This window comes from Sinohyriopsis cumingii, chromosome 3, assembly GCF_028554795.1.
Source record: "Sinohyriopsis cumingii isolate HCF-2022 chromosome 3, ASM2855479v2, whole genome shotgun sequence".
NCBI lineage: Eukaryota > Metazoa > Mollusca > Bivalvia > Unionida > Unionidae > Sinohyriopsis > Sinohyriopsis cumingii.
The window spans coordinates 6893334-6904474 of NC_142963.1; positions in this window are offsets into that span (position 1 = coordinate 6893334).

Sequence of the window (11141 nt, forward strand, 5' to 3'; positions counted from 1 at the left end):
TTGCGTCAGTGCGGCATCTTTGAAGGCGTGCAAGCCGCGTGTCACCATCGGTTTCAACACCGGTGCCACCGAACGAAAAGCCGATTTCAACATATCTCCTAAACCGTGTCCTCGCTGTCGAGCAACCCCTCGGTACACTGGATACAGGACTTACAACTCGTGAGATAACCGTTTTCGAAAATGGAGTTTCACCGTGACTTTTCCTTTGGTGAATGAAATATTTTGTCCCAGATCTCCTTTTATAGCAATGTTGACCGTGTCCAGATACGACTTACTGACCGGCAAATAGTGAGGATGTACAAATTCGCGGTGAACGTGATAAATGTTTCCACCTTCCTGGTCAATGGTCGTGGTAGAATCCACTTTGAAAGGAATGACACGCAGTAACGGCACGGAGGTGTGTCCCACCACGTTATACTCCACCACATCGGAGTACACAAAGATCAGATTCAGTCCTTGGTTCAGTTCTACAGGGTTTCGAAAAAACTTGTAAAATTCCGTATTGCTGTTGATCTTCGGTTTAAAATTTGGAGCCATTTTTGTGTCTCCACCTAAAATGTCAAACAAGTCACGATTAAAACAGATGGACAACGTTTGGCTATCCTGAAATTTCATCAGTAAGCGACGAGCCACTTTATGGTACTCCAGGGTGACACTTTTTTTTATTCTGTTCAGGGCTTTGCCAAAGGCTAACTCGAACCTGTAAGCAATGGTATCCACCAAATGTTGGCCACTAAAATAAAACCCTGACGGAATTTTCAAGGTGTAGATACTGAAGAGTGGATTGTTGGCTGGTTTTGTGTCGCCTGAAAACCCGATTTCATTCATGGCTTGTTGCAATTGTTCGTTCATGATTTCGACCTCAAAAGTGTTTTGCTTTTCAGTGATGTTTTGGATTTGTGTAGGGTGAATCATTTCTACCAAAGCCACTTCCCAATGGGCTTCGTGATCTAATTGGATGGCCTGAGTTAATTTGGCCGTGTAACAGCACAACGTGTTGTTGGGAAACACCTCCATGGAACTGTCACTGGGTAAAGTTAAGTAAAATTGGATAGTGTGACTCATAATTCTAGAGTTCTGTGACTGACCGAGGGGTTACTGGACGTCAGAGGAGTGTCATCACCCAAAATAGGGTTGTTGTTGTTGTTGGAGTGGTGACTGGCACCGGCACTGGACACAAGGTTCCCGTTGTCCCCGTTCGAAGAGAATTTCAGGGAGGGATTGGGAAGCAGGTAACCGATGCAGCTGCTCAATAAAATGGTCCACAATTGTTTGTCTCCTTGTTGCAAACTTAAATTGGCGATGGCTGCACCGATGACACAATACACCACGAAGATTTGGCAGAAAAAGACGATTTGCGTTTTAGGCACACGTTCTCCACACCACACCCACAAAGGTTGTTTTTGTAAATCTTGCAGAGAAGAACTAGGTGAAGGAGTGGTCGACGTAGCTGCGTCTGTGTGAAAGGGCATGATGGTCACTTCTTTCTTATAGGCGATGACTTGCGAAGCGTCGATCCAAGAATCAAAACTGGGTGGATATCCTTTCCAACGTACTTTGACTTCTTTGACATGTCGTTTGCCCACTTTACGGGTTCTGCGTTCGAGAATGCTCTCAATTCGTACACGTCGTCTTCTTTTTTGGTGACACGTTGTAACTCGGGCAAATAAAACCTTCCTTTGAGTACTTCTCCGTTCATGTCTTCCAATTTATAGACGGCAGGATGACGGCCATGCACTCGTCCAGTGACACGAAACAATTCGGTCGTCCAGTTAGGTAAGTAACCTTTGTCGAAAGTGCGTTTGGTTTTGCCAATGCGCACCCAATCTCCTACGTCCAACACTTCACTTTTCTTGGGGACAGCCCTCGTCGGGGACGTACCAAACAGGCGCTTAAACACCAACACTTCGTTGTCGGGAGGCACTTCTTGTGGGGCACGTCCGATGCTTCGATGGTAAGATTGGTTGTACGCTTGCACCAGGTGCGGTAAGATGTCGATGTACTTCGGAGTATGGTGATGCGTAAAATATTTCCACATGCGTTCTTTCAAAGTGTGTTGAAAACGTTCCTCGATGCTGGCTTTGGTTTCGGGATTCTCGATGGTAAAAAAATGACTGTCACATTTCCTTAATTCTTTTTGGAAAGCTTTTTCAGAAATTCGGTACATTTGTCCGTTTGCCATCGAAGAGGGTGACGACCGCTTTGTTTCAACACCCGTTGCAGGGCTCGCACTAACTCACTGCTCGATTTGGAAGTCAAGGGCACGACCCAGGCAAATTTGGAAAGACGTCGATGACACAAAACAAATATTTGTAGCCACGATTGTAGCTGGCCAAATTAGAGACATCGGATAAATCGGCTTGCCATTGATGATCGATGCCTTCCACTCGGGTGCGACTTCTGGCAATGGGTTTGTGTAAAGTGTAGGTAGCTTGTTCTTATAACCATCGTTGCACTTGAGGTAAACGGAGACTTTTCAGTCGAGTTTTGGCAGCACGATACAATTTTTGAACTCCTGCGTAGCCTGCAGGATAGGAGGGATCGTAGTAAATGCTGGCTAACGCCTTCTCCGTTTTTTATTGGTGTGTTAATAAGTCACCACTCTTCGGTGATGCTACTTTGGGTGGGACGAAATGGTGGTTTAGAAACGGACTTACGTGTCCGATGGGCCACGGGAGTAGAAGTCGAAGGTAGTGGTGGTGGAGGTGGCAATGGAATGGCTTTGGTCTTCTTTTCTTTTTTCACTTCTGGTTTCCCTTCTTTCTTTTTCACTTCTGTCGAAGTAGGAGTGGACATCATCTTTTTAACCCAAGCTTTCATTTCTTCTCCTTGGGGTGTGAGGGACGGGGTCAACAAGGATGCTGCAATCTTACTTGACATGGGAGCTGCTGACGGTGTTTGCCACACTTCTCGCATCTCTTCTTCCTCAGGTCTTCGTAGGGTAGCATCTCTGGTGACCCCTGGGGATGGTAGCAGTGGTGGTAGTGATGATGGTGCTGAACTTTTCATCAAGGTCTTAAAATCTTTCAGAGTGGGTAGAGCTGTTTCGTCTAAAGCTTTCTGGTGAAAGAGTTGCAGTCGTTGCAAGAGTTGACCGTACTTTTGCGATTTTTCTGTTTCGGACAAATCTTGGCGATCCATCAAGGACCGCAATTCGTGTTGTAACTGGGACATCTCGCTCAAATTGGGATTGGGAGGTAAATGCGGGGTGCGTTGTTCTTGCCAAAGATGCTATTCCATTAAATCGTTTGTAAGGCACTAAAGCTAGTTTTCGTCCTTCCATGGGGTTGTCAGGGGTCGATTCTGAGAGCTTGGGATTCCCGAGGACCTTTTTATCTTGCTCCCATCAGTCCTCCCAACATGGTTCCCAAGACTCCTTTCAGCAATGGGCCTAGCAAGAGGAGTAAAATTCCTCCACGTTGGACCAACATCTTCTTCTTTTGACTAATGGGAATTTTCTTTTGAACCATTTGGCGCAGAACGTGACGATGTTTGCCTAAGCATTGTTCTGGTGTTTGGACAAAGGGATCGTGCCGTTCAAGACGTTCAAACAACATTCGCACACGGTATCGATGACCTCTTTGGAAGCTGATTGAATGAGTTTTTTTCGTAGGGGTGGAGAAGCTTTGGACAGGACAGATAACATGTCCCCATGTTTGACTAAACGTGGAGGCAGTCCTTTCCTTTTCTTTCCTTGGGGTTGTTTAGAAGAGGGATGTTTTCTGGAGGGCGACATCTTCAGAAGCACCAAAACACTGATACACCTACTCGGTCACAGACTTTTTTTATACTGGAACGCGTCGCCACTGGTTGTCTTTCCGGCGTATCAACTTCAGGACAGGTATGACACGTCGTGCATGAGTACGTAAAGGACTAAATCGAGCCAGTTCTTGCTTGGACAAATCCAGTAAACTTTGTAACATGCCCGGTCTTTCTTGAACTTTGATTTTGGGAGAAGGTACTTTGTGTGCAGCGCCACTGCCACTAAATTCGAGGATCCTGCCACTGGGGAAGTTCTTGGGGTTATCAACGGAGAAGTTCTTGGTGTGATCAACGTCTCCAAGTACTCTTCAGTTCTTGGTGACATCAACGGGGAAGTGAATGAACCTGAGGCTACCGGAGACACGGTCACCGCCTTTGCAGGTCGTCGTTTGCGAGTGTAAGGTTGCGTCCTGGCCGAAGTGCCTCTCTTGCGACCATTTTTTTGTGGACTTTTCTTTTTCTGGGGACTTTTTCTCTGCTTCTTTTTCTGGGGGCTTCTTTTCTTTTTCCGGGGTGGTGTCTGGTAAGCGGAGGGTCCCGCCACTGAAGAAGTTCTTGCACACACGGGTCTCCTTGGGGACCTGGTCTTTTTCTTCTTTTTGGAGCTTCGTTTGACTTTTTTCTTGGTGAGAACTTTGGGGGCATTAGGATCCCATCTTAAGAGAGAGCGAATGATGACCCTTCCTAGAGTACCGCTCCCTCCAGGTTTCAAAATGATTTGTTTTTTGGTTTGAGTGTCGATGCGAGGATCGGCCAGTTGGGTCAAAGCGACTTTGTTTCGATCAAAAAAGCGTTTAGTTTGATGAGGAATCTGAATGATCCCTTGTAGTAATTGACGTGCTGTCACCGTGAACCATCGTAAGACTTCTTTGAGACTAGCTTCTAAGACACGAGCTCGTATTTGTGGATTTTTTTTCTCGACTGATGCCATATAAGGCACGAATCAATTTGACGGGAAGATGCGACTGAAGGGACGTCATGTTCAAAATGTGTGAGACAGACGAAAAGGGTCTGAGGTTTTTATAGATTTTTTTGTTGAATGAAGTTAAGTCGAGGACGGAGACGTGTACAGGACAGGCCCTCCGTCTTGGCACCAGTGGTGAAACAAGTGGGTACGAAATCGCAAATCATCGGGGGTCGTTGGTTTCAAATCGACGAGTAAATAGGCGTGTGGAGTTTGAGTGGCATCGTCGTACGCCTGAGTCAGCCAAGGCGTTCCTAACTGTTTGGCTAAGACTTGCACTTGCGATTTATCTCGAGGGCTTTTAAACAAGACCACGTAATGCGCATTGAGACTGACGGTGCGATGGGCTTTACTTTGTTGAAACAAATTTTGGGTGATGTAAACGACACTGGCATTACGATGATGCCCTTTGCGCGTGAACCACAGTTTAATTTCTTCTTCGTCTTCTCCTAACATGTCGTCGACAATGACCAGATGGGTTTGACGGGAGTCAGAGACGATGCCGTCGTCTTCTTTAGGAATGCCTTCCACAAACACGATGGAATCGCCTTGACTTTCTCGCAAAAGGCTGTACGCCGATTGCCACTCTTTGTAACACCACACGATGCGCTGAGGTGGTCGATCGATCAAATGGTGTTTATGTTTGATCAAAGGTTTCACTAATTCGGTTTTGCCTGAACCGCTAGGTCCAGCAATGAGCATGTTAAAGGGATGGCGAAGATACAAAGCCTCCCAACTGGCACGATCTAAGTGTTCGTCGATGACTTTGACAGTAGAGGAAGAGGGAGCAGAGACAGCAGAGGTAGCCATAGTGTTAGGAATGTCACTTGTGACACAAAAACAAACAAGACGAGAGCTTATATACTTTTTTCAGGACACGTTTATTGAATGTTTCAAATATGAACAACACGAAAGACAAAAATACATGAAAGCCAAATAGTTATGTACAGGAATAAAAAACACATCAAAACGATCAAACTGGAATATACACAGGTCTCTGTACGACATGTTTTGGGTAACCAAGATGTCCTAGGGACAGTGTGTGATGTTCTTACAGTCTCTACATGAGGTATTGTCACACAAGTGTCCTCCCGGAATGACCTTTCAGAAATGTCCATGACAGTCCTGTCCTGAAGCGAGTGGTTGTTCTCGTTGACGGGTTCTTCTGGCACTGTCACTAACACAGGTTGAAAAGTAACTTTTTTCCTTGAACAACTCTTGTGCATACTGGGCCACTTCTTGGGTCCAAGCCTCAAAACCCCCCTTTTTCCAGTCACGAACATCTGTCCAATGGGGGTGTAAGTCACAAGCTACATACACATCGTCATACACGTCTTCGGTAGCTAACAGTTGACGAATCTTTTTTTTCCTGTTGAGGTCGAGAAGTATCCAGACGAAAACGCAAGGCTTTGAGCAAAAGGAGTCTTTCGTGACCATTTAAGGCCATTGGGGTGGTAACTACTGTTCGTAAAGAGTCCACAAGGAATCGGCTGGTAAACGAAATCCCAGAAAACAAGTCACTAAGACACACACTATGCGTCGTCCCAAATTGAATGGATACAGTTCTTGTAATAATTGATGGTAATGATCCACGGTTTGAATATGGTCATTGAGTTCCTTCCACGGAATCTGTTCAATCACTTGTGACATAAGCCGTGGCATGGATTCCTGATTTTGTAGTCTCTTTATTTCGGAAGCAATAAAGGTACTTTCTAACTAGACATCTTCGTTCTCCAGGAGGGAATCTAAATCTTGCATACTGTAACCTACGCTTCAGAGATAGTCTAGATGTTTCGTCTTCCGCTAAGCAGATTCCACGTAAAATATGTTGGTAATCCTTTAACTCGTCTTCCTCAATACGTTGCTCTAGGCGAATCTCGAAGTAACCAAAATTATGAACATTTAGTTCATTCACTAACTGAAAGTGATGAACAAGGTCTGACCACTGAAACAATTTCTGACGAATCAGTCCTCTTATACCATTCAGGTACCAGTGGTTCAAACAACGGTGACGTAACGGATGCAATTGTTCTTTACGTTTGACTTGTATTTTGACCAGCTCTCGGTAAATGCTTTCTCTCAACTCCACAGGCAAACCACGAATGTTCTCTTGTAAAGTATCCATGAATAGGTCATACTAAATTCTCTTTCTGACACAATAAATGTACCGTTTGCACAGACATGGTTTTAATTCATTGTCGAATCTAAATCGTTTAATCACTAATCTACACATTAAAATTCGTTCAGAAGTTTCCTCTTTCACTAAGTTGACATTGCGTAAAAGATGTTGGTAATTCGTTAACTCTTCCTCTGGAATTGGATCCAGTAAGTTTACAATGTAGTAGATAGAATTATCATTACCAAACCAGTTCTTTTTAAAACCAGGGGGTCGTTGATCAATGTCTGTCCATTGGAACGCTTTCAACTCAATCAGTCCTTGTATAGCATTCAGGTACCAGTGGTTCAAACACCGGTGACGTAACGGACGCAATTGTTCTTTACGTTTCACTTGTATTTTGACCAGCTCTCGGTAAATGCGTTCTCTCAACTCCACAGGCAAAGCACGAATGTTCTCTTGTAAAGCATCCATAAATAGGTCAGTCCGTACAATTCACAATCTTCTCCTAGAGCAAAAGTAATCCACATAGTGAGTAATTTCTGACCACTGCCATTCAGGGTAACGTCCAAGAATGTCACTGAACTCTTTTGATGTAAACGGTCTAGAGTAATATAATAGGACGAATGCACACTTGACCCAGAGAAATCTAACACACTGGTTGATTTTTGTCACTTTCCTCATGTGAATTTCTCGGCACAAAAGTTCTACAGTCACCCATTGAGATTTCACTCTGGCAAACCCCTGCCAAACTTCCTTGTAAATCTTCTCTTGCAGCTCTTTAGGTAATGATTCAATATCGTTTTTGAAATGAAGTTTAAATACTGGTCTCGGTGATGTCCAACATTTGACTCCTAACCAGTCTGGTTTCTTCTTCTTCGTCAACGACATGGTAAGTTACTTCAATGTCTCGGTCCCACTAAGGATAAGTAATGACAAAGTGACCATCGAGCATGTTCTACGTAGGCCGAATCTTGTGGTTCGCAGTGGTGAAGTGACACACCACAACTGAAGCACTTGACTTTATCCCCTTCGCCCAAGTAGAAAAATCCATCTCTGGCTAATTCTTCGGGGGTCGGTCCTCCCAGATACTTAGTCCATTTTCCTTTGAACGATTGAAGACGATTTTCAAAGTCGCAGTATTCCAACAAACGCACAGGCAACGAATATTCGTCTTTCACAGGTTCGTTTCGATTAGGGTTAAGTGACATGGACAGGAGTTTGCTCAGGGCTGGATGACATCCGTAGGGAGGTAGACGTGAAGGTGGACATTCACCTTTAAAACGAAACCCAGTAAAGTGTCCAAGAGGACGAGTGGCATCGCTTTCGCATTCCTCAGGTTTGACACGCACAGCATCACTTTCCATGATAGGGGCAGTGAGAACAAAGTTCCCATGATGCTTTACGGCATCGCTAAGGTCACAGCGTACAGCATCGTTCCCATCGCAAGGCTCACAATCGCATTCCACTTCAGAAGCCCCACACTTGGATTGTGCCTGTCTGAACTTGTTTTGTGTTTCTCTGAAAGTATTCATCTTGTTTGCTTGGTCTTGGTAGTCACAATGAACTATAGATCTTGCCTAGGGTTCCTTTATATATACAGACCAATACCATACGGTAAGGTGAAATGATTGGGAAGTCGCACTCGCTTCTGATACACGATTTGATAGACTTTTTCCAAGGGTCGACTGACGATGTGGTGAGTGGGTAAACGTACAATCTTGTTGGGTTGATAGGTGGTCACTTTAAAGTGTTCATCTTCTCTAGACTGCAAGGCTTCTTTCAATACGCCAAAGTTGACCACACGACTGGTACGATAATTCAGAGTCAGTCCTTTCACTTTACACTTCGTGTGCACTTCTCCTTGTTTGTCCCGGTATTCGCAGCCGTAATTTTTTGGACCACCACTGACGAAACTTAAAATCTTGTCGTCGGGGTGCTCGTCTGTCCAGGCTCCTAAACGGTCTCCTTCGATGTCAGGGTGATGTTGACTCGGGTGATGGATGTAAATGCAACTGTCCGTGTCAAAGTACAGGACACGTTCCCCTAACAGTTATAAAGCTTCGTACAATTTTAAGCGAGCATGGGCTGTCACGTAAGCCGCAATGATGACATTTCCAAAAGGGTCGTCTTGTACAAAGTCCAGATCTTCTTCGTAATTCACTAAGATCAAATTTTCGCGAACGACGTCCACGTGTTTCATGAATTTGGTTTTGTCGTGAATCATCTGGAAGTAGCGGGAAGGTTCTGTCAAATATTCCGTCTTGGGTAAACACGGGCGTTGTGCCATTTTTCCCCCACAAGCAATTTAACATCACTTTGGCAAACGATCGCCTGCCTTCGTTTTTCTCGATGTGATTTAAAGTAATGCCTTCTTGTTCCCGGTATTTCTCTTTGAATTTTACTTGGTCTTCGGGAGTGTGACACCAGGAGGGATAGCCGTTGGCTTCTTGTTTCAGTTTCAAAAAGGCATCCACGTAGTGGGGTCACCCTTGAGGTATTGTTGTGTCTTGGGAAAGTGACAAATTTCGCACACTTCTAACAGTTGGTATCCCATGTCCAAAGCTTTGAACAATTCTACACTGAACCACGTCCCCGTCAAGGTCCGTTCTTCCTGGATGTGATGACAAGGTTGATTTTGGTTGCACGTTTCGGCACAAGTACGGCACAAAGGAAACATCAGTTTGCCTTGGCAATGGTGAGGTAAGACGGGATGGTACAAGTCCGTGGGAGGCAAATCTTTGCACTTGATCAAGCCTTCGTATTGTCAAATGTTTTTCAGGTCGATGTGTTCGGTGAACAATTGTGGGTACAGCGAACACACGTCCAAGTATTTGATTTCTTCTCCTTTCTCTTCGTCAGCTTGGTACAGCAAACAGGTGGCATTGGTCCTTCCTCCGTACAAACTATCCCTCGGGTTCAGGGGATCCATGAACTGGTAACTTTCCACGAGGCGTTTAAACTCGGGATCGGTTTTCAAACGGTGATCGTATTCGTGTTTCCACATTTCCACCACTTGGTATCCATCCTGTTCTAACTGTAGGCGTCGCTGACAAGTGTACTGGTACAAGTCTTCCATGGTTCGTTGTAGAAACTGATTTTTAGTGCCACGGTCAGGGTAACAGACGGGACATCCGTGAAATAAGCAACCGTTAAACTCGTACACGATCTTGGGGTTTTCTAAGTCCCATCCATCAACCGAATGCGTTCCGATGGTCTTCCGATGGTCTTTTCGCCCCCTCCGTTGCGGGCATGCTGAATCCACTTGTCTTCCTTGTCGTAGAAGTAATGTAGGGCTTTGACCGAGTATTGACGTTTGACATAGTTGGTCGTTTGAGGACTGATGACAGCCACGGTGTTTTCAGACATGAATCGTTGCCGGTACTCTAAGGAACACGCTTTGCGATGGTGCAAGCTTCTTTCAAAGGATCGACCCCTCCGTGTTCCATGAACAGTTCTCGAAATTTTCCACAGCAACGTCGTAAAATGTCCACGTCGGAACGACAATACTTTAACATTTCTTCCTGAAAGTCGAAAGGGTCGGAGGCGTGAGCCTGGTACCAAGCGTAGAAAGCTTCTCGTTGTTCGGTACACATGTTGTCAGGGTCGTAATAGTGAGCCTCAGGCAAATGGGGTAGAACGGCGTGTTGATTGGCTTGCGTATTGAAAAAGTGAGGAAAGTACCCTTTAGCCATTTCTGTCATTCCAAACGTTTTAGGCATTCGACTCAAAGGCATGGCCAAGTAACTCATCGAATCTTTAAACTGTACTTGTCCCACTTGGATGAAAATGATTTTGGTTCCGTTCAAAGTGACTTTAGGACGTTCGGTGCCTTGTTCCGTATAGTATCTCAAAACAAACTGTCCATCGTATCTGGAGAAATTGTGAGCCATCACCGTGGCATGACGATGACAATCTCCGTAACGTTCGATGTCCTCTTGGCTCCACGTCTTGTCGATGGGGTCTAAGACCCATCGTGCGAAATCGGCTAGCGTGTTCGGTCCCCGAAAGATTTTTTCACGTCCTCCAGGAATCTTACTGCAGTGAGGGCAATGACTCACGATAGGTTCTTGAATGCACTTTTCGCACGCTCGATCAGCCACGCAGAAATTAGGAATGTGAATACCAGTCTCTTGCATGCATTCGAAATCGAAAAAGATATTTGCGTCTGATATTTGCTCTGTAAACTTTTGAAGCTCTCTGATGTGCTGTTTTGACATTTGTTCTTGCTTTTTCTGCTTGGTATTTGGCGCCCGCAGAAACTATGCTAATACAGAATTAGTAACTTTCTGGTCTTTA